This window comes from Monodon monoceros, unplaced genomic scaffold (assembly GCF_005190385.1).
Source record: "Monodon monoceros isolate NGI ecotype Baffin Bay Population unplaced genomic scaffold, NGI_Narwhal_1 Super_Scaffold_16, whole genome shotgun sequence".
Lineage (NCBI taxonomy): Eukaryota > Metazoa > Chordata > Mammalia > Artiodactyla > Monodontidae > Monodon > Monodon monoceros.
This window is the reverse complement of record NW_021703772.1, coordinates 73,192,861-73,216,610: the sequence shown is the minus strand read 5'-3', so window position 1 is coordinate 73,216,610 and position 23,750 is coordinate 73,192,861. Positions and strand designations below refer to the sequence as shown.

The window sequence follows — 23,750 nt, the reverse complement described above, 5'->3', positions numbered from 1 at the left end:
GCGGAGTTCTCTTATCCTACTCTGCGTGATCCTGGTGAGTCTGTCAATCATGTGATCCCACAAATTCCACCGTGGAAATGGACCCAGGAGTCAGAAGAGCAGGTTAGAATGCGTCCACCATTTACCTGGTCAGAGTGATTGGAATCTAAGCTGTTGTTCAGCACATGATCCACGAGGGGCCAGTCAGATTTTTTTTCAGAATTGCCATAAATGCTGGGTGGGAAAAAAGAGGTTTTTTTTCCTTGCTTTTGCTGGCGGTTGGGATGGTGCAGACCTGGTGATGCTGGTGGCTATCTTTGCCTTCAATGGAGAGGGAGAGAGAAGCCCCGATGGCACTGCATCTAGCTTTGCTGAAGCCTGTTTCTCCCTTAGATTGCCCATTCCCTTGAGTCAATAAATACTGTTTGGATTAATTTTGTTTGAGTTTTTGCTTTTTGCAACCAGACTTAAGCTATGAAATGTGCCCACCTTGTTCAACACTGCATTCCCAATGCTTAGCAATCAACATGTGCTCGCACAATACTCGCCAAATGAATGAACAGAGAGAGATCTCACTGTACAGAATACTTTCCTGGGTCTCAACATTCACAAAAGTACCAAAAATCTTCCAGGTAACGTCACATGGAAACTGCTTCAGAATCTGTTTTGATTCCTGGGCTGTGGCAGATTTGGGGATGAGAATAGTGGTTAAGAAACGAGACTCTGGATTGGGCAGAATTGGGTTCAGATTACGGCTTTACAACTTGCTACTAAATTTAAAGTCTCTGAGGCGTGGTTTTTCCCCATCTGTAAAATGAAGGTAACATTATTTATGAAGCAATTATCACTTTGGTCTGGTCCATTCTTCCTCTTAACTCTTTTTTCATAACTGAACCTGCTCTTCTGGCAAGGTGGGCTTTGTCCCAGACAGGAGCCAATGACAGTGGCTTTGTCCCAGCAACGTCAGATTAACTCTGCTTGGAATTCAAATTGCAAGTGAAAACCCACAGAAGTGGAAGGCAGCTTAGATAGTTATCTGACGACAGCACCATAGACTGAGGAAAGCACTAAGGGCTGAGACTGAGTTCCTCAGAGCTGTTGTCACTTCTCTTTCCTAACCCTACTTGTGCAGCTCTTCTGGTTGTGAGCCAGTCCAGAGGCCTTCCGATAAATCTTTTTTCTTGGTTTACCTAGGATACAACCCAGGAGCCTTAGCAAAATCAATCTACCTCCCAAGTCAGCTCTGAGAATTAAACAAGATACAAGTGAGGTAATTTGCTCAGTACTAGGGATATAATAAATGCTTAATAAATGTTAGCTACACTTTTTACTTCAATTTGACTTCTTATTTGGTGGATCCTACATGGTAAACAAATTAATCTCTGCTAATTATCCAGAAGTCAGCTATATGGAGTTGCCCATGTGAGACACAGTTTGACTGTGAACTGGAGCCTATACACTAGTGTCTACTGTTATGTCTTTAGTGAGGGTGAGAATCAAATGGAGAGATTCTGATTCAGTACGTCAGGGGTGGGGAGGGGGTGTTTAGAGCTCAAGTTTGAAACCACTGATTACTTTCTCTATCCATGATGTCTTAACCCCTTCTGATTGGCAGATATATGAAACTCACATTTTCTCAGTCTGAGGCTCTAGAAGCAGATTGCTCTTCAAAAACCCAGAGTCCCCAAAGTTGATTTCACATGTATTATGTATTTTAAATCAGTCTATCTGTAGTAGGCTGAATAATGACCCCCATAGATGCTAGGTCCTAATCCTTGAAACCTGTAAATGTTAACTTGTAAGGAAACCAGGGTTTTGCAGATGTGATTAAGTGAAGGATCTTGAGATGAGATTATCATCCTGGGTGGGCCCTAATTATTATCATCTGGGTGGGCCCCAAATGCCTCACATGTCCTCATAAGAGAAAGGCAGAGAGAGATTATACCCACACACAGAGGAGAAGGCAATGTAAAGACAGAGGGGGATCAGCGTGATGCAGCCACAAGCCGAGAAATATTGACAGCCACCTGAAACCGGAAGAGTCAAGGAAAGGATTCTCCCCTAGAGCCTCCAGAGGGAGCTTGGCCCTACCAATGCCTTGATTTCTGCTTAGTGAAACTAACTTTTGATGTCTGGCCTGCAGAACTGTGAGAGAATAAATTTCTGTTGTGAGAAGCCACCAAGTTTGTGGTAATTTGTTACAGCAGCTGCAGGAAACTAATACACCACCTTAAATACATTTGTCAAATGTATTGAAAATCTGTCTAACCAAAAGTTGTAAGAAACAGAAACTTCATTCTATTTATATAGATTTTTTTTGGCCCTTTTCTATCCTGCTAACTTGCCAAAAAGCTGAGAAGAGTTGTTGATGCACAGATTCAACCGCTCCCGTGGTATCCCTCACAGACCACCCCCAGCTGAATCACCCTTCTGTAACAGGCACCCAGGTTGATCTACTTCTGATGCAGTTTCTGTGCCCCTGGATCTGAGTTGCCACTTGAAAGCCCTTAGGCCCCTTCTGAAGGAGGAATGAGAGTGTGGCTGATCACAGATAATAACCTTCTCCAGGAGCAGGAGACTGGTTCACTGCACAGTGGCCTTTACCCATACCTTCCTTCTCCTTGGGATGGGGTCAAGTGAGGTCAAATCTCTTGGGGGGAATTCAGGAACATTGCTAAAGTCTTCTTCTTTCAGTTCTCTCCCCCAAAGGCAATGATCACTTAAATTTTTCTAATACAAATGTCTGTAAAAAAAATTCAGACAACACGAAAGACTATGTAGTAAATAGTTCAAGTTCCTCTCTCCACATCTCCCCATTTTACTCCCTTCCATATGTTTAACCACTGTTAAAAGTTTGGCATTTTCCTCCAGAAATTTCTTTAAATGCTCGCAAAGTCCATTGGCATGTACATGTCTGTGTGTCCAGTTGTACATGTATAGACACAGAGGCTTTTTGTTTTAAATTGGCAGCAATAATGGGAAAAGGTTAAATGCTGAATCAAAGCAACTCTGTTATGCTAAGATCAGGGCCATGATTAGGAAAAAAAGAAAACTACACTCGAGCTGGGGACGTGCGGGTAAATGTTATTTAAGATTTTGAACCCCAGACCTCTCTGAATCCTCCTGGCCTACAGAAGTGACCACCCCTCTCCATTAAGAGCTAGCACTCATTCTTTGTTTGAAAACCAGGAAGGAAGGCATGATACACCTTCTTTATGATCTGCCCCCATTTCCCTTCCTGGCCACTAGGCCTATAAGTAGGATTAAGTTCCAACATAACATAGCTGGAGACATGCTGGGACTGATAAGGAATGAAAGGGACTCTACCCAAAGGAGTTGCAAGACCTACCTAGAATGTATCTGTAGGAGCTGGGACTGGATCCCGAGGCTGCTCCACCAAGCAGCTGGAACAATATATTGGATAGGGGAGAGTTTATTGATTTGTGGGCACTCTCTCTAAATATAAGATTTAGCACCCTGTCAAGGACCTGAGGAGATGGTGTGAACTCACCATTAGCACGGGTCTTAGAAGCACGGAAAAAATGATGTCTCACGCTAAATGAAGCTGAAATGCCAGAATTACTACGGTAGACAGTGGAGAAAGGGATTAAAAGGTGAAGGGAAATGGGCATGTGAAGTAGGTAACTCCGTAAGGCTGGAAGAGACACCGGATGATATGTACCATGGGAAGGACGATCGTATTCATCATTGCCAAGGCCATAGGTAATGCACTGGTGAGAGGAGTACCAGCCTCATTCAGAAGTTTATAAGACAGGGTTAACAGTAGAAGAGGCCATTACAGAATTAGGCTCAATGATAACAATGGGGACATTAGGACTCCAAAACAATAGAGAGTAAGTAGTGGCACTTAACTGCCAAAAGCAACGTGGATGTAATTTTCTTAATAAGTGGCAGAGTCACAGGGTAGCCAAGGGGGGCTGACATGCAGAGGGTAATGGAAATGGTTAAGAGAAGACAGTATTCCTTGGGGCAAAATAGATGGGCACCCAACAAGGGTACAATGCAGCTTGTACTGTCAGAATAAATAAAAGAAGGATGCCCACTAGACTGAGGACAATTAAATGTTATGATCGCTTGCTCAGCTCCTGGACCTGAGTTACTTTTTAGGTACAAAACCCATTGACTGAGTAGTCATTTATAGTTAGGTATCCCAATCATTCTGGAGACTGTGGGAAACAAAGGACTAAATTGATATTGATATTCAGAGACCCAAAGTATCATCACCGTCTCCCTGTTAGAATGGAGGCTTATGGAGTCTTGACCAAGGTCCTGCTTACAGTGACTCTACAGGATCTGCTGATCCACCCAGCAGTCATTTTTATGATCCCCAAATGTATATTTGGGATTGACCTATGTAGTAGTTGATAGAGCTCCAACTTTGGGTTCTTTGCCTTTTGGGGATAAGAACTCTCAGAATAGGGAATTCCAAGTAGAAGCCTCTGAAAATACTCAATCATCCCCCCCAGTCACATCCAAGGACCCAAACCAATATCACAACCCCAGGGTAGGGGGATAGCAAAAATCAGTGCTATCTTTAAGGATATAAAAAAAAATGCAGGGATGGTGGACACTATCATATATCCATTGAATTTGCCAATCTGGCTCCCAGAGGAAACCAGATGGATCTTGGAAAATGATTGTTAACTATAAATTTAAACAAATTATTCCCCTAATTGCAGTCGCAGTACTAAATATGATTAATATCTTTACTAGAGCAGATTAACATGGGTTCAGGTATATATTACGTGGCCACTGGCTTGGCAAATGCATTCTTTTACATTTTGATCAAGAAATAGCATCAGGAATAGTCTTCATTTACATAGAGTGGATAATAATACATATTTACACTTTATTCCCAAAGCTATGTTAATTCTCTGCTTTCTATAAGAATACAGTCCAAAGAGATCGGGACCAACTGGACATCCTATACAACTTCACGTTGATCCATTACTTCAACGATATTACGCTAAGTGGGGCTAAGGAATAAGACATGGTCAGCACACTGGAGGACTTGGTAAGACATACATGCTCCATGTGAGATAAACCCTGTAAAGAATTGTATCCCTGATGCATGAGCAAAATTTTGTAGTCTTGTAGTCAGGGGTGTGCCAGGGTATACCTTCCAAAGAAAGACAAATCATTACATATTGTACCTCCCATACAAAGAAGGAACTCCTATGCCTGATAGGTTGATCTCAGTTCTAGGGAGAGCATATTCCACACCAGAGAATAATTCTCCACCCCACATACCAGGTGACAAGAAACGTTGCCAGCTTTGAGTAGGTCCTAGTCAAAAAAGAATTCTGCAGCAAATCCAAGCAGCAGGGCAAGCAGCCCTTCTGCTTGGGCCACAAAACCCTGCAGGTCCTGTAGTATAAGATATATCAGTGGCAGGAAAAGATGCAATGTGGCAGCAGGGCTTATGGCAAGCCCCAGTGGGAAAAATAACAGTGCAGACTCCTGAGATTCTGGCGCAAGGAGAATTACATACTTTAAAAAAAATCCTAACTTTTGCATGCTATTGGGCATTGATGCAGATGGAATGCCTGATCATGACACCAAATGGCTATGCCTCCAGAACTGCCCATTAAGAGCTGGGTTGACCTAGAGCCCTCAGGTCAAAGCCAGGTTCACTTAAGGGTCCATAAGTCAAACCGCTTGAGCCCTGTAGCAGTTTGTTGGAAAATGAGCATGAGTCCCAAGCATGAGAAGGACTAGAGAGCAAAAACAAGCTGCATAAGCATGTAGCCCAGACCCCCATGGCCTTCACCACTGTGCACCAGCACCTCTCCCTCACCTCACTCTGCTCATATCGGGAATCCCTTATCACCTGCTGATGGGAGAGCAAAAACTCCAAGCTTGGTTTACAAATAGAACAGCTAAGTATGTGGGTGCTTAAAAATGGGAGCAGCTGCACTGCAGCCTCATTCTGAAGTGCCTTTGAAAGACAGTAGTGAGGGAAAATTCTGCTAATGGGCAGAGTTTTGGGTAATGCACCTGTTTATCCACTTTATGTGAAAGAGGTGGCCTGAGATTACACTATATTCAGACTCATGGGCAGGTGCCCATGAAAGACTAAGATTGAAAGAATGGAACAAAGAGGCGGATGAACATATGGGAGTGGGAACAAAGTGTGAAAATCTTTGTATTGTATGTTAAAGCCCACGAGAGAGCATCAACTATGGAGGAGGGTCTAAATAGCTAAATAGACAAGATTATTCCACCAGGCCTGTTATCAGCTACTTCAGTGCTAGCTCAGCGGATACATGAACATCGTGGCCATGGTAAGGAGAGAGGAATGCTGTGCATGGGTCCAACAGCGTGGGCTCCCACTTAGCAAGGCTGGTTTAATTGCAGCTGCCGTCAAATGCCCAGCGTGCCAGCAGCAGACACCAAGGCTGAGTCCCTGATATAATGCTCTCCTCAAGAAGGCCACTGGTGTCAAGATAACTACATTGAGTCTCTTCTATCCTGGAAAGGCCAGAGGCTTGTTCAAACAAGAATAAACACATACTCTGGGAATGGGTTTGCTTTTCCTGCCTACAAGTCTTCAGTCACCATAACCATCCAAGAACTTTTAGGATATTTTTTCTCTGGGGAAATATCCTATATAACATTGTGTCAGAGAGGGGAGCCCACTTGACTGCAAAGGAGGTATGGGAGTGGGTCTGTGACTACTGGATCCACTGGTCATATCACATACCATACCGCTCAGAAGCTACCTGCCTGATGGAGCATTGAAAGGACCTGCTGAGGACACAGTTAAAATGCTAGCTTAGAGGCAACCCTTCACAGGAAAAGCCATCCATCTTCCAGAAGATTGAATCAAAAAATTTATATAACACTGTATCCCTAAGTAAGATTACTACGTAGGTCTAGGAATCAAGGGATGGAAGCAGGAATGATTCCAATTATCATCTCACCCAAGGACCCACTAAGGACTTTGTCCTTTCTGTCCCCACAATTCTAGACTCTGTAGGGTTAGAGTTTCTGGTTTCCAAAGGAGGCACACTTTTCCTGGGGGACCCAGCAAGTGTCCCATTGAAATACAGACTACCACCACCACCTAGGCACTTCAGGGTCCTTGTGTCCAGGGACTGGCAGACAAGGAGAGGAGTTACCATCTTGGCAGGGACCCTGCCAGGACCCTGGACCCTGATTATCAGGAGGCAGTAGAGCTGCTCTTACACTACGGGGGCAGTGATATGTATGACATCCAGATAATATTCTTGAGTGCTTCATCCTATCCTTTTGCTCAACTGTAATGATAAAGGGACACGTCAGCAACCCTGGCCTCAGGAAAGCATGGTGTCCAGGGGCTCATACCCCTCAGATATGAGGTTCTGGGTAATTCCATCAGATAAGTCACCACAACCAGCAGAAGTTGTGCTGAGGTAGCAGTAATCTAGAATGGATATTAGAGGAGAAAGATGGTAAGTATCAGTTATGGTCCTAAGACCAGCTCTAGTGGTAGGGGCTGTAATTTGTCCCACTGACTTTTCCCTTCTAAGTTTCTTTTGGGAAGAGAGGTACATCAGAATCCTGGAAGAACAGCTCTCCAAATCTATATGTATATACCTGAAGAAATGTATCTGAGTGGCACACAGCGTGGACTGTAATGGATATGGACATGAGCTACAAGGATCCCTCAGCTCCTTCAGAGTTAATCCCAGCTGCAGACAATTGCCTTGCTCAAGAACACATCCTGTTCAGCGTACCTACATCCAATGATTTGTCACGTGGTGGTATAAAAGCCTAGCCATTTGGGGTTACTGTGGGACAACTGTGATTGTCTATATTCCAGAGCACCCAGTTAGGTGTTAAGATTTTGCCAGAATTACACTGTAGTTCAACTTCTTCCTCTGCCAATCATACCTCCTTCCCCTTCTTTCCATGAGTGTTGATTTCTAATAGCTGATTCACATTAAACTCTATCTCAAGGTGTGCTTCTGGAGAACTCAACCTATAATATCTATAATACCACCCTTACCCCCCTGCTCTGAAAATGTGAGGAGGGTATCCATCCAGTGTGGAATGGAGAGTAAGAGCTAATCAGGGTGAGGAAACCGTATATGTGGAAGAAAGAATGACAGCAGAGTTGGGAGATTTACTATACAGGAAAATTAATCAAACAAGTAAATATTTCAAAGATAGTGGAAGCCAGTTTTTCCCTTGTTGGAGAAGGGAAATATAAACACAGAAAAAGACAAAATTAGAATAAACTCTTGATCTTGGGTTATTGGAAGCGTTGGTGTGAACTCTTGGTTTTTAATAGATTTAGACAGAGATAGAAATAAAAAATAGATGCACCTCTGTGTGTCCACTGAAAGGGACTGGGAACAGCGGCATGCAAATAATAAGGAGCACATCTAGCACTCACATGTGGCTTTTGAACACCATTTTCCACTCAAAGAGAACTAGGATTCATTGAAGCAGTGGCTGATTCCAGAGCTGGGGCAGGAAAAGTACAGGATGATCATAAAACATCTTGTTTTTCTGGAAAGCATGTGTTTGTTAAGAATTGTGAAGGGTCAGAGAGTTGACCCTGCTTGCAAACTAACAAGTTAGCCTGCCATGGTTTCATCAATGCTCACAGAAAGTTCTTTATATCTAACAGCAAGCAGCATGAACTTCATACTTGTGCCAGTGCCCCTGACCTCCCAACCCCTGTGGGACCTGACACAGGCAGTGAGTCTGTGTCACAGCTGAGGAACCCTGAGTTTAGGGAACCTGAACTTTTATAACAAGCCGTATGCAACCTGACTGACCTTCGTGCTGGAAGGAGACATTATTTTGATAACATTAGATGGTAAGTAAGCTGACCTCTGCTCTGGAGGAAGTTACTGTATCTACCTTCCAAGGTCTTTGCTATATAAACATCCTTGAAAAGATGGTCCACAACAAAAGCACAGTTAGAGTTTCTGCTCACAAGATGTACAGAAATATGAAGGACCCATGGAAGATTATCTTCCAACTATGCTCAAAGAATGGTAAAGACATATCAAAAGGAGGTTTCTCAATAAACTAAAAATAGAATTACCATATGACCCAGCAATTCCACTCCTGGGTATATATCCACAAAAAAACAAAAACACTAATTTGAAAAGATACATGCACCCCAATGTTCATAGCAGTGCTTTTTACAAGAGTCAAGACATGGAAGAAACCTAAGTGTCCCTCAACAGTTAAATGGATATAAAATAAGTAAGTGAATAAATTCTTTTTATATATAAAAAAGAATGAAAATTTGCCATTGGCAGCATCGTGGATGGACTTGGAGGGCATTATACTAAGCGAAATAAGGCAGACAGAGAAAGACAAATACTGTACGGTATCACTTATATGTGGAATCTAAAAACTACAACAGACTAGTGAATATAACAAAAAAGAAGCAGACTCACAGATATAGAAAACAAACCAGTGCTTACCAGTGGAGAAGGGTGGGAGGGGCAAGATAGGGGTGGGGGAGTGGGAGGTACAAACTATTGGCTGTAAGATAGGCTCAAGGATGTCCTTTTTTTTTTTTTAATTTATTTTTTATTTTTATTTTTGGCTGCGTTGGGTCTCTGTTGCTGTGCACGGGCTTTCTCTGGTTGCGGCGAGCGTGGGCTACTCTTTGTTGTGGTGTGCGGGCTTCTCATTGCAGTGGCTTCTCTTGTTGTGGAGCATGGGCTCTAGGGTGCGCAGGCTTCAGTAGTTGTGGCACGCAGGCTCAGTAGTTGTGGCTCATGGGCTCTAGAGGGCAGGCTCAGTAGTTGTGGCGCACGGGCTTAGCTGCTCCGTGGCATGTACGATCTTCCCAGGCCAGGGCTCAAAACCGTGTCCCGTGCATTGGCAGGCAGATTCTTAACCACTGTGCCACCAGGGAAGCCCCTCAAGGATGTCGTGTACAACATGGGGAATGTAATCAATATTTTGTAGTAACTGTAAATGGAAAGTAACCTTTCAAAATTGTATAAAAAAATAAAGAGCAGACCAAAAAAAAAAACAAAACAGGGAAACAGAAACCAGCTTGAAGGGATGTTCACTGGCTAAATTAGGAAAAAATCTGAGCATGAGAATAATTTATGCGTGTAAAGGACTCTAATCCATTGAATAAAATAGAAAACTATGACTCTACATATGTGTAAATAAATAGCCTCTCTTTCTCTCCCTCTATTTTTTTCTTTACTTGCCCTTCCCTCATTCCTGTTCTGTGGGATTGAACTCCTTAATAATATAGTAGCACATAAACCTTGGCCTCAGACTCTGTTTTGGGGGAAACCCATGCTATAATGATACCCATTGTCCCATTTTCCCCTGAGCTTGCTGTATTTTCATTTTGATTTGTAGTTGATCTTTTTTTTTTTTTTTCTTTAACATCTTTATTGGGGTATAATTGCTTTACAATGGTGTGTTAGTTTCTGCTTTATAACAAAGTGAATCAGTTATACATATACATATGTTCCCATATCTCTTCCCTCTTGCGTCTCCCTCCCTCCCACCCTCCCTATCCCACCCCTCCAGGCAGTCACAAAGCACCAAGCTGATCTCCCTGTGCTATGCGGCTGCTTCCCACTAGCTATCTACCTTACGTTTGGTAGTGTATATATGTCCATGCCTCTTTCTCGCTTTGTCACAGCTCACCCTGTAGTTGATCTTTATCTACTAGATATGCTAGATATTAATTTCTTATAATCTTTAGACTTTCTACTTGGTCATCTATGTACTAACTTGTCCAAGGTATTCTTTGTTCAATAGAAAGCCTCAAATTAAATATAATCAAAATCATTTCCTTTTTTTTTTTTGCTTTATGATTTGTGCTTCTGAAGTTTTGTATAAGCAATCTGTCCTCATACCTAAGCCACAAAGATGCTCTCTTATGTTTTATTCTATTAATTTATAGTTATACCTTTCATATTTATTCTTAAATCTACCTGGACTCCATCCTTTTTGTTGTGTTACATAAAGATCCAGTTTTATTTGTGTGCCTATTGCCATTGTTCTTTAGTGTCTACTGAGTTCCCTCATCAATATGTCCCTGGCACTCACTTCTGCTCCTTTTTGTCTCTGTTTGTTCTTGAACCAAACCACCATTACTGTGGTGGTGGCTTTGTACTGTGTCACATTAGCTATGCTTGAAGTACATTTCCTATAATTCTCTTTTCTGTATGGTTCTGATTTAGTGTTGGCCACGAGAGACATTTTGTGTAATATCTGAAAAGTAAAAAATGAAAGGGCAGGGTTTCCCTGGTGGCACACAGGTTGAGAGTCCGCCTGCTGATGCACGGGACACGGGTTCGTGTCCCGGTCCGGGAAGATCCCACATGCCGCGGAGGGGCTGGGTCCGTGAGCCATGGCCGTTGAGCCTGCGCGTCCGGAGTCTGTGCTCCGCAGCGGGAGAGGCCATAACAGTGAGAGGCCCACGTACCACGAAAAAAAAAAAAAAAAAGAAAGGGCAGCTTTTCTTTTTTTTTCTTTCTTTTTAATGCTCTGAAGGTCAATGGTACAGTGACATCTTGCACATGCTGTCACTCATCTGCTAGCTCACCTTGTTAAATCAACCCAGACATCAGCTCCTCCAGCTCCTGTCACATCTTCTCCAAGTTCTGCCCCAAGTGCATGGTTAACTCCATGGTGAAATGTGCTATCTTCTTTTGCTGATCACTCACAGCATTGAGATTGAAGGTGATGAGAGACAGATGCTGGTTCTCCTTTGTCCTGTGGGTCTCAGTGTGTCCTCACCGGTTCCAGTTTGTCTGCTCTCATCCACATCTAGCTTTCTTTTTCAGATGCTGGTTGATCTGACCAGTAAAGACTTCAGGCTCAACACCAGATGCAGATGCAACAGCTGTACAGAGTCTTCTACCAGCTCCCATAACTGCATGGAGTCTAACACTATGATAAATCATTATTGTATACCACTAGCAGAGTTTCTGCATTTCTTTTCCATTCCTCATTCATGTAAATATCATCCTGTTCTTTATTGTTATTGTTTTAAAATTATAAAGTTTTATTCTATTTTTACAAAGGCAATATAGGTATCTGAGGACATTACTTGTCCATATAAACTTAAGAGTATAAATTTTCTCACAAAATCTAACTGGAGTTTTGACAAACTGCATTAAATCTGTTGATTAATTGGGGGAGACATTGCATCTTTAAAATATAAAGGTTGAGAGCATGAAGTCTTTTCATGTATTAAAGTCATGTCTACGCCCTTTATTAAGATTTTAAAATTTCTTCCATGGATGTCTTGTGTATTCTTGGTCAACTGGTTAATTTTAACAAAATATCTTGATTTCTTTTAAGATAATTTCCTTATGTTGCAAAAAAAAAATGGAATTATTTAAAAAAATTTTTAATTTAGTTACTGAGAGTAAAGGTAATCGATTTTTAGTACAGTCATGTTTCTGTCAACCTTGTTAAAATTCCTTATTAGTTCTGACAGTTTGTTGCATCTGTGTTGTGAGTATGTGTGTGTGTATGTGTGTTTTAAATAGATGATCACATCATCTACAAAAATGACAGATATTTTTTTCTTCTTTGAAATCCTTTATCTCTTACCTTTTTGTTATTGTTGTTCTTTATAGAGCTAGCTAGTACCTGCAGTACAATATGAAAGAATAATGGCGATAGCCTGTCTTATATTATGTACCTTTGGGAACTGTTTTGTAAGACAGGTATTACTAGAGTTTCAGTGAAGTTGGTATGACTAGGGTCCAACCTGCAAGGCAGGCTCTCACCACTACTGTTTCACATAACCGTATGCTATGCTCTTTCAAGTCTCACATCTTTGAACACACTGTGTTTTCTGTCTAGCATTCCTGCTCACTTTTCTTGATTTGACAGATATGGACTCACCTTCAAGACTCAGCTGAGATGTAAATTCCCAGTTTGGACTAAATGCCCATAATATCATGTACCTCTATCTTAGTACTTAGTTATTTAAGGATACGTCTTCCCTCCTAGACTGTAAGCTATTTAATGTCAGGGATTTATATTACTAATCTTTGTACTCCTCATGTTAAGTCCCGTACCTGGAACAGAGTAGTTACTCATTTAATGTATCTTGAATACATATGAATTGAAATGAATCAAATAAAAGAATCACAGTTGGTACGAAACATCTTTAAATTACCCAGCTTATCCTGGAGTCAGGACCAGGGGAGGGAGGTTTAAAAAGGACATGGTAACACAAATGTCCACCATTTAGAGAATGACTACATAAGTAATGGCACATTCATACTATGGAATGCTCTGCAGTAGTTTTAAAAAGAGATGACTCTATATGTACTAAGATAGAAACAAAAATCTATGAAGTATATTAAGATTTTTTAAAAAGAACATTGAGATTGAGGCTAATATATAAAATAAGTATTAGTATACCTTTATTTGCAAGTCTGTGCACGTGTATACTTGTATTTGTATATGTATGCACGTGTGTGTGTTTAATTATGTGACAGACTCTGATGTTTGCCTACCCATTGGCTCTTTTACCTTCTCTTTTGCAGTAATATGTCTAATCCCAGGACAAGAATTATGATTGGTTTATCTAGAGATTTAAAGCAATCCCTATCAAATTACCCACGACATTTTTCACAGAACTAGAACAAATAATCCTAAAATTTATATGAAACCATAAAAGACCCAGAATTGCCAAAGCAATCCTGAGGAAAAAGAACAAAGCTGGAGGCAGAACCTCCCAGACTTCAGACAATACTACAAAGCTACAGTAATCAAAACAGCATGGTACTGGCACAACAACAGATACATGGATCAAAGGAACAGAATAGAGAGCCCAGAAATAAACCCACACACCTATGGTCAATTAATCTTTGACAAAGGAAGCAAGAATATACAAAGGAGAAAAGACAGTCTCTTCAGCAAGTGGTGTTGGTAAACTTGGACAGCTGCATGTAAACCAGTGAAGTTAGAACACTCCCTCACACCTGACACAAGATAAACTGAAAATGGCTTAAGGACTTAAATATGAGACATGACACCATAAAACTCCTAGAAGAGAACATAGGCAAAACATCCTGTGACGTAAATCATAGTAACATTTTCTTAGATTAGTCTCCCAAGGCAATAGAAATAAAAGCAAAAATAAACAAATGGGACCTAATCAAACTTATAAGCTTTTGCACAGCAAAGGAAACCATAAACAAAACGAAAAGACAACCTACATACAGGAGAAAATATTTGCAAATGATGCAACTGACAAGGGCTTAATTTCTGAAACAAACAAACAGCTTATACAACTCAATAACAAAAAAAAAAACAAACAACCCAATCAAAAAATGGGCAGAAGACCTAAATAGACATTTCTCCAAAGAAGACATACAGATGGCCAATAGGCACATGACAAGATGCTCAACATTGTTAATTATAGAGAAATGCAAATCAAAACTACAATGATGTATCACCACACAGAGGTCAGAATGGCCACCATTAAAAAGTCTACAGGTAATAAGTGCTGGAGAGGGTGTGGAGAAATAGGAACCCTCCTACATTGTTAGTGGGAATGTAAATCAGTGCAGCTACTATGGAAAATTGTATGGAGGTTTCTTAAAAAACTAAAAATAGAATTACCATATGACCCAGCAATCCCACTCCTGGGCATATACCCTGAGAAAACCATAATTCAAAAAGACACATGCACCCCCACATTCACAGAAGCACTGTTCACAATAGCCAGGACATGGAAGCAACCTAAGTGTCCATCAACAGACGAACAGATAAAGAAGATGTGGTGTATATACACAATGGAATATTACTCAGCCATAAAAAAGAATGAAATAATGCCATTTGTAGCAACATGGATGGACCTAGAGATTATCATACTAAATGAAGTCTGAAAGAGGAAGACAAATATCATATGATACCACTTATATGTGGAATCTAAACTATGATACAAATGAACTTATTTACAAAACAGCAACAGACTCACAGACATAGAAAACACACTTATGGTTACCAAAGGGGTAGGGTGTGGGGAGGGATAAATTAGGAGTTTGGGATTAACAGATACAAACTACTATATATAAAATAGATAAACAAGGTCCTACTGTATAGCACAGGGAACCATATTCAATATCCTATAATAAACCATAATGGAAAAGAATATGAAAAAGAAAAAATATATATATATATATCTGAATCACTTTGCTGTACACCAGAAACTAACACAACATTGTAAATTAACTATACTTCAATTTAAAAAAAGAATTATGATTGGTTTAAACCATTATGGCAATCCCATTTCTCTCTCTCTGATTGGTCTAGGGGCATGTCACTAAGTTCTGCTCTGCTGAGAACTTTAGGAAAAGACTATTCTCTCAGATAAGAGAAAGGCATGAAAAGAAAGTCTCCTTTTGCTCACTCCTACTTCCTTCCTGTTTAGGTATTGATCAAAGCTGTTATATGAGATTTTGTGCTTGGTGTTCCAGCAGTCTCTATATGACCACAATGGGGGACTTCGTCAACATGCTGAGGATGGCCCAGAAGAAAGATTGGGAAAGCCTGGACCCCTGACTACACCATGAGCTTTCAGACCAACTGGGGATCACCTGCCTCCAGATTACTGTCAGTTGAGGAATAGTCTTAATGGTTAAGTCACCATTGGTTGAGTTTTCTGTCATTTACAGCCAAAATGATCCCATTTGCTAAAGTGTCAGTATAGTTTCATGGCGATACTATTTGAGCACTCATCTTTACATTCTTAATTACAAAATGTAAAAAATATCTTTTTTTTTTTTTTTTTTTTTTTTGGCTACACCATGCCCAGCATGCAGGATCTTAGTTACCCTGACCAGGGATCGAACCAGTGCCCCTTGCAGTGGAAGGTTGGAGCCTTAACCACGGGACCACCAGGGAAGTCCAATATATATATATTCTTCTTCTTTTCCATTCTATACTTTTCTGCCTTGTATTTCACCCCTATACCCTTCACGAGTTTTTGTACTTTAGTTTTGGACTATTTTCAGAGGCAAAACAGGAAAGAGTCCACAATGCCAAAACCCTGTTAGATTCCCAGTAGAACCAGATACATCTCATTTCCTTTTATCTTCCACCTAAAATAGCTTTATGGGCTCCATTAATACCTGGGATATTATAATCTTCTAGTGGGTATTTATAAAGCACAAATAATCACAGATATGAAGCTATGATGAACTGGAGTCTGGGGAGTTTTAGACACTTGCCCAAGACTTAGGCTGGTCCAAGTGTCACACAGTGTTTCAAATTTCTCATCTGATTTTGCTAATTCTCTTAAACAAAATGTGTCTGGTAGAGCCAAGTGGAAAGATTCCAGTAAAAGAGGGAAGAAACCTTCATGTACCCAGTAAGAGAGATGAGGGTGAACTAGTGGGGGCTGGTGATGAAGGAATGGGGGACTGGTGTAACTGGCTAATGACAGCATTTTAAAGCCCTGATAAGAGGTGAATATCAACTTCCCTTACTGTGTTAAAGAAGTCTGCCTAGAATGTCAGGGAGCTTGATCCCCACCTTGTCAATTAATATTTCTGTGACCTAGAGATTTTCCTTTTTTTTCACTCTCCTCACTTACTTAGAAAAAGAAAAGGGTCAACAGGAGGTGTTCATACGGAAGTGAGAGCCACGTTTTTTTGTTTTTTTGCGGTACGCAGGCCTCTCACTGCTGTGGCCTCTCCCGTTGCAGAGCACAGGCTCCAGACGCGCAGGCTCAGCGGCCACGGCTCACGGGCCCAGCCGCTCTGTGGCATGTGGGATGCTCCCGGACCGAGGCACGAACCCGCATCCCCCACATCGGCAGGCGGACCCTCAACCACTGCGCCACCAGGGAAGCCTGCCACCTTTTTAAAGTTATTAACCTCAAAGAGGAAAGAGCTCTTCCTGAACATACATAGATATTCATCTTCTTCTCTATCCCCCCCAAAGTTTTTTCCCAACATGTGAAACATATGCTAGTTGATTAAAATTTATTTAGCCTCAGGAGTATGAAAATTTGGATTTGCATCCTAGCTCTTAACACTCACTACCTTCTACATGACCTTAGCCAAGTCACACTTCTCCTGTCATTCTTTCTCTAAGTCAGTAGGTCCTCCTTGTGTTCCCCCTTTAAAGGAAAGATGCCCCACTTCAAGAGAAGTAAAGCCAAAGTCTTGGAAAGATGATTTCACACCATCCCCAGCAGGTACCAGGAATGGGGGCAGTTGGTAGAGGGGCAGGAACTTCTGTGATCTGAGTCAAACAGCCATGGGGTATAAACTCACATACTTAAAATCTACAGGCAGGAAATCCTTGCTGAGGGTCAAGTTTTCCAAACAACCAGGAGTTTTGTCTTTAGACATTTTCTTGTCATCTTACTAAGAAATACTAAACGCTATTTAACAATTTCTTAAAGATATGGAATTACCATTAAAACGAGTAACTCTTAACTCTCTCAAAGCCCAACTCCCCTTTTGATGATAGATATTTTATAAGACCTGCTTACAATTCTGAGATTAAATTAATAATTAAATTAATATAAATTACATATAAACATGATTTCAAAAAAGAAACACAGTGCCTAATTGTAATATAAAGGAGTAATAAATGCAACGTTGTTTATAATAAAATAATATGTATTTCAATCTGAAAATGTCTAGGTGTGACTGGTAGACATAATAACACAGTCAGATGCTTGTACCTATATGTAGAATCAGTACAAATGAGAACGCTATAAATGCAGACTGATACAGGTGTGTTATAATGGAGATTCAAAAACCATATGCAGCATTGCTACTTGTGAGGTTGAATAACTTGTGGTAAATTTCTAACAAAATATTCCTAGAAAGTTTGGATCTATTAAGCACGTGCAGAAAATATTTGGTATTTGTTTGTAAAATGGAGTTAGGTTCTAAGTTCAGATAATTAAAAGCTCCATTTTTACCTAAATGTATGTCTTTGTGGGTGTCGAAAAGTATGCAGGATATGGGACAATTCTCACTGCATAAGCCTGTCCCATGCATTTTAAGAAATATTGTATTCCGCCCGGAGATGGAAACAACCTAAGTGCCCATCATTGGATGAATGGATAAAGAAGATGTGGCACATATATACAATGGAATATTACTCAGCCATAAAAAGAAACGAAATTGAGCTATTTGTAATGAGGTGGATGGACCTAGAGTCTGTCATACAGAGTGAAGTAAGTCAGAAAGAGAAAGACAAATACCATATGCTAACACATATATATGGAATTTAAGGGAAAAAAATGTCATGAAGAACCTAGGGGTAAGACAGGAATAAAGACGCAGACCTACTGGAGAACGGACTTGAGGATATGGGGAGGGGGAAGGGTGACCTGTGACAGGGCGAGAGAGAGGCAAGGACATATATACACTAAAAAACGTAAGGTAGATACCTAGTGGGAAGCAGCCGCATGGCACAGGGATATCGACTCGGTGCTTTGTGACCGCCTGGAGGGGTGGGATAGGAAGGGTGGGAGGGAGGGAGACGCAAGAGGGAAGAGATATGGGAACATATGTATATGTATAACTGATTCACTTTGTTATAAAGCAGAAACTAACACACCATTGTAAACCAATTATACCCCAATAAAGATGTTAAAAAAAAAAGAAATATTGTATTCCAAGTATCAACCCTTTAGATGGTAGTAGCCCCAAGTTATCGTAACACTATAGAAACCTTCCCACAAATGTTTAAAATGCTCTCAAATTATAATATGTATTGACAAATTCTGCTATAAGCAGTGCCTGGCACTCAGTATGTGTTTAATACATGCTTATTGATTGGATGGATGAATGAATGTATAAGTATTGTATCTCTAAGAATGACTAACTTTTGATGGCAAGTAACAGAAAACCCAACTAACTAATTGTAGTTTAGACAAATTAGGGTTTATAACATTTTTTTTTAACGAAGACATTTAGAGTAATACATCCAGGGTTGGTGCCACAGCTCATGATGTTGTTATTGTTTATGGTTCCTATTTTCCTTCCATTTTGCCATTCTTGGCAAATCTGTTATTTTATCACTTCATGAATTAAAAATCATGTCAGCATCTCTGGGTCTTACATCTGTATTCAAAGCAGAAGGAAGAAGGAAGGATCATTGTCAGCAGACTTCCTCTTCTATCTTATTGGCCAGAACTGTATCACATGGCTAGTGCTGGCTGCAAGGGAAATTGTGATCCTCCCACTGAAAGCAATAATACTGCCATAGAACACGTAAAAAACGAAGAAACAAACAAAAACGTTCAAACACATCACTGAGCTGCCAAGAAAGCAAAGATTCTAAGACGGCAAAAATTGAAGTGAACATTGAACTCCTGGGAGGTGAGGAAATACCAGGGATGGCTTCTGCCATAGGCATATGTGTCAACTTCTGGTGATATTGATATTTCATTTTTAATGGTTTCACAGGAAGTAGGGATTGGGGACAGATGATAAAGCTTAAGGCCTGCCCAATGTATGGAGTCTAATAGTAGAGCTCGATGTATGGAGTCTAATAAAATCTTGTATGTCCATACAATGAAATATTATTCAGCCATAAAAAAGGAATGTGCTGATACATGCCACAACATGGATGAATGTTGAAAACACTATGCTACATGAAAGAGGTCAGACACAAAACTCACATCATGTATGATATTATTTATATGGTATATGTCCAGAATAGGCAAATCCGTACAAACAGAAATTAGATGAGTTGTTGTCAGCGGTTGGGTGAGGGGGAAGTGGGGAGTGACTGCCAATGGGTATAAGGTTTCTTTTTGGAGTAATGAAAATGTTCTGGAATTGGACAGAGGTGATGACTGCATAAGTACACTAAAAACCATTGAACTGTACACTTACATAAGTGGAGTATGTGGTATGAGTTACATCTCAATAATGCTGTTATAAAAGCAGAACCAAAAACAAACAAACAAAACATATGTAAGGATCACCACCATTGCCACCATCCCAAGATTACCACTGCCAGCCTCTTGGTGTACAGGCTTCCAAACTCATTTCTGTGCATAATATGTACTTATTTAAAGAATAAAAACTGGATCATACCATTCAAAAAGTACTTTTAACTATCACACATATAACTTTAAAATTATAAAGTAATATCAGATTGGAGTGTGATTGTCTTGTACCTGATCTTAGGGGGGAAACTTCTCATCTTTCATCGTTATGTTAGCTGTGGAGTTTTGTTGAGTGGTTGTTGGTTGGTTGGTTTGTTAGCTTGTTTTTTATCATGAAAGGCTGTTGGATTTTTTTTTTAATTTTTATGTATTTATTGATTGATTTTTGGCTGCGTTGGGTCTTCATTGCTGCATGCGAGCGGGTGCTACACTTCGTTGTGGTGAGCGGGCTTCTTATTGCCGTGGCTTCTCTTGTTGCAGAGCACGGGCTCTAGGTGCGCGGGCTTCCAGCACGTGGACTCAGTAGTTGTGGCTTGCGGGCTCTAGAGGGCAGGCTCGATAGTTGTGGCGCACGGGCTTAGTTGCTCCGCGGCATGTGGGATCTTCCTGGACCAGGGCTCGAACCCGTGTCCCCTGCATTAGCAGGCGGATTCTTAACCACTGCACCACCAGGGAAGTCTCAGCTGTTGGATTTTGTCAAATGCTTTTTCTGCATCTATTGACATGATCATGTGGGTTTTTTCCCCTTATCCTATTAATTTGGTATATTAAGCTGATTTTCATATGGTGCAGCAAGTATAAATCCCACTTGGCAATGTTATAAAATTCTTTTATATGTTTTGCTGGATTTAGTTTGTTAGTATGTATTTGTTTGAGGAATTCTGTTTCTATATTTATAAGGATATTGGTCTGTAGTTTTCTTTTCTTGTGATGTCTTTGTCTTGCTTTGATACCAGGGAACACTGTACTCAAAAAATGAATTAGAAACTGTTCCCTCTTATTATTTGCAAAAGTTTATGAAGAATTGGTGTTAATTCTTCCTTAAATGTTTGGTAGAATTCACCAGTGAGGCCATACAGTCCTGGGCTTTTCTTTGCTGAAACTTTTTTGATTACTAACCTAAGCTATTTATTTGTTATATATCTTTTCAGATTTTTCTATTTCTTTGTTAATCAACTTTGGTAGTTTGTTTCTAGGAATTTATCCATTTCATCTAGGTTATCTTCTTTGTTGACTTAGTCATCTCAGGCTGCCATAAAAAATAACCTAGACTGGGTAGCTTAAACAGTAGAAATATATTTTTCACAGTTCTGGAGGTTGGGAGGTCCAAGACCAAGATGCCAGCCAATTTGATCTGGTTCCTGGTGAAAGTTCTCTTCCTGGTTTATGGACAACCACATTTTCACTATGTCCTCACACGGCCTTTCCTTGCATGCACCAGGGCTGGGAGTGGGGGAGGAGTAGAAGGGAGGGAGGGAGGGAAGGAGGGAGGGAGGGAGGGAGGGAGGGAGAGAGCTTTCTCTTCTTCTAAAGCCACTTGTCTCATCATGAGAGCCCCACCCTCATGACTTAGTCTATCCCTAATTACTTCCCAAAGGCCCTATCTCCAAACACCATCACACTGGGTGTTAGGACTTCAATATATGAATTTTGAGGAATACAAACATTCAGTCCATAACACCTTATAGTCTTTCTGTGTATGTGAGGTTGGCAGTAATATCCCCTCTTTTATTGCTGATTTTAGTAATTTTAGTCTTCTCTCTTTTTTTGCTTAATTAGGCCAGCTAAAGATTTGTCAATTTTGTGATCATTTCAATGAACCAACTTCTGGTTTTGTTGACTTTATTGTTTTTCTATTCTTTACCCCACTTATTCTCACTGCAACCTATATTATTTTCTTCTTCCTGCTTGCTTTAGATTCAGTTTGCTCTTGTTTTTCACGTTCCTTAAGGTGGCGTGTTAGGTTATTGATTTGCAGTCTTTCTTCTTTTTAAATATAGGCAAATACAGCTATAAGTTTCCCTCTAGGCACTATTTGCATTGCATCCCATAATATTTGGTATGTTGTGTTTTCATTTTCATTCATCTCAAAGTATTTTCTAGTTTCCTTTGTTTTTTCCTTTTTGACCCTCTGATTATTTATGATTGGGTTTAATTTCCACGTATTTGTGAATGTGCCAAATTTCCTTGTTAGTAATTCCTAATTTCATTTCACTGTGGTTGGAGAGCACATACTTCATATGATTTCAATCTTTTAAAATTTATTTACACTTGTTTCATGGCCTAACATATAGTCTATCCTGGTAAATGTTCCATGTGTGTACTTGAGAAGAATGTGTATTCTGTAGTTGTTGAATGGAGTGTTCTATAGGTCTCTGTTAATAGAATTATAATGTTGTTCAAGTCTTCTATCTGCTTGATGATTTTCTGTCTAGGTGTTCTACCCATTATTGAAAGTGAGATGTAGAAATCTCCAAATGTTATTATTGAATTGCCCATTTTCCCCTTCAATTCTGTTAGTTTTTGATTCCTGAGTTTGGGGTTGTCAGGTGTAAATATGTTTATAAGTGTTTTATCTTCTTGATGGATTAACTCTGTTATTATCATATGTTCTTTTTAGTCTATGGTAATAATTTTTGTCCTAAAGTCTACTTTGTCTGATATTAGTATAGCCGTTCTAGGTCTTTCAGTTATTGTTCACCTAGTATGTCATTTCCCGTACTTCAACTTCTTTGTGTCTCTGAATCTAAAGTGTGCCTCTTATAGGCAGTATATAGTTGGATTTTGTATTTTTAACCCATTCTGCTAATCTCTGCATTTCAATTCAATCCCTTCTCATTTAATGAAATTACTGATAAAGTCATGTTTATATTTGCTATTTTCTACTTGTTTTCTATATGCCTTATGTGTTTTGGGGGGGTTCCAGCCTCTATTGCTGACTACTTTTGTGTTAAAAGGATATTTTCTATTTTATTCCCCTTATTGATTCTCTTACTATATTTTTTGAGTTATTTCCTTAGAAGTTGCTATAAGGATTACAATTAATAATTTATAAGAATCTAGTTCAGATTAATACCAATTTAATTACAATTGTGTACAAAATCTTTGCTCTTACATGGCTTTATCTTCTCTCTCCCTTCATTTGTGCTGTTATTGTCATGCAAATTACACCTTTATAGATTGTGTGTCCAACAACAAAGAAAAAAATAAAGAATGCTTTAGAAATCTGTCATTCTTGCACAGGGGCCATGCTAGTCTTGTCTGTATTGTTTCAATTTCAGTATATATGCTGTCAAATGGAGCACAACACGATGGAATATTGCCATTGAAAACTACTCTGGGGCTTCCCTGGTGGCGCAGTGGCTGAGAGTCCGCCTGGCGATGCAGGGGACACAGGTTCGTGCCCCGGTCTGGGAAGAGCCCACGTGCCGCGGAGTGGCTGGGCCCGTGAGCCATGGCCGCTGAGCCTGTGCATCCGGAGCCTGTGCTCCGCAACGGGAGAGGCCACAACAGTGAGAGGCCCGCGTATGGCAAAAAAAACCCCAAAAAAACAAAAAAAACTACTCTAGCTTCAGTGTAGAAAATTAATTAAAGAGGAGGCCAATCTGACGTGAGAAGGCTAGATAAAAGATGCTGAAATATATCAGGTAAAAGATGACAGTGGTCTGAACTAGAGTTCAGTACTACAGTACTGGAGAAGAGATGCAGGCAACTTAACAAATTTGAAAGATATTAAAGAGATAATATTAACTACCTTTCGTGACTCGATATAGGGTTGAGCAAAAGAAAGGAGTCAAAAATGATTAATTCTCTGCATTATGTAACTGAGGGAATTATGGTGCTATTCACAGAGAGAGATTACACTGAAATTGAA

General features: G+C 40.2%; 1 non-coding gene across 1 annotated transcript; it reads right to left on the bottom strand.

Annotated features, from left to right (window-relative positions):
- Positions 1 to 23,078: 23,078 nt before the first annotated feature.
- LOC114897392 lies at positions 23,079 to 23,181 on the bottom strand. The gene has a single exon (XR_003794112.1). It is a non-coding gene; the product is annotated as a U6 spliceosomal RNA (small nuclear RNA).
- Between the last annotated feature and the right edge of the window lie 569 nt (positions 23,182 to 23,750).